At 38.3% G+C, this 1,260-nt stretch overlaps 1 pseudogene across 1 annotated transcript; it reads right to left on the bottom strand.

Moving 5' to 3' along the window:
• Positions 1-417: 417 nt before the first annotated feature.
• LOC308268035 (small ribosomal subunit protein eS27-like) lies at positions 418-681 on the bottom strand (annotated as a pseudogene). Its single transcript has one exon. The product of its transcript is annotated as a small ribosomal subunit protein eS27-like (transcript).
• Positions 682-1,260: the final 579 nt, after the last annotated feature.

A 1,260-nucleotide genomic window follows, 5' to 3' on the forward strand; every position in this document is an offset into this window, starting at 1 on the left:
TTGCTGACAGCCTCACTCAGTAGCTGAGGCTGGCTTCGAACCTGTGCGATCCTCCTGTCTCAGCCTCCCAAGCACTGGAATCACAAATGCGCACCACCACACCCGGCAAAGTTTGTATGTTTTGGCCATCATCGTTGCATTTCTCCCAACCAATCAGCCCCTGGTAACCTCTATTTATTCTCTGTTTATATGAGTTCAACTCTTTTAGGGTTTTGTGTAATTCAGAACAATCAGTGTATGTCTTTGTGTGTTTAATATGTCCATAATCAAAACTTTATTGAAAAACTAACATCAAAATAAGATTATCATTGCTGTATACCTTACAAAACATAACATTATCATAGAAGATTAACTAGAAGTACTGAATACATAAGGCTTTCTCTGAGAAAACACAAACCCAGGAAGTTGCTTGCATCACTAGTGTTGCTTTCTTCTAAATGAACAACCTTCTGTGAGTCTGGCCTTTCCTCCTGTCTGCAGTGTTGTTCAACACAACACTGTTGAACAACCTACACAAAGAACCACTGTCTGAGCATGGCTGAAAACCATGGTATTCTTGTAGTAACACAGATATTTTACATCCAAAAAATAAGAATTTGGACTTTAACCTAGCAGTTTCTTTTTATGTTTTTTCTTTTCCTTTTCCAAGGAAAGATGTAGTAAATCTCTAGCCAAAGGCATGGTGACCCCCTCACGAGCAGAATGCGTCCAGATGGTGGAAACAACAGATAGCACCGGGCGGCTGCATGCTCTCAGGCTCTTGGCACGACTTCTTTGTGTGGTTTTTTAAGTTAGCGTACTGTTCACTAAATTCATCAATACTACTGTGAATGAGAGGATTTTCTTACATTTATGGGTGAATCCTCTTCCATAGTATGTATGTATTCTTACAAGGTTTCCATGGCTTGGCTAATGTTATGACTTACATGGTTTCCATGTCTTGGCTAATGTTATGACTTACATGGTTTCCATGTTAAGACTAATGGTGCAATGAACATGCAATTTCAGCTGTCTCTTAGGTGTGCTGATTCCACAAAACTTAGGATGTACAATCAGAAGAAAATCTGCTGCGTAACATGAAAATTCTGTTTTAATTTCTTCTGAGGAAGCTCCATATTATTCTCCACAATAGATATACCAACACTTACATATTTTGAAGAGAGTATTATACTCTGCTGGGAGACAATTCTACATGGGATTTTCAATTTATTTTTCTACAACTAGTTTATAAGCTTCCATTCTGGAATGTTTCTTCAATTA

This window comes from Muscardinus avellanarius, assembly GCF_963383645.1.
Source record: "Muscardinus avellanarius genome assembly, chromosome: 10".
Lineage (NCBI taxonomy): Eukaryota > Metazoa > Chordata > Mammalia > Rodentia > Gliridae > Muscardinus > Muscardinus avellanarius.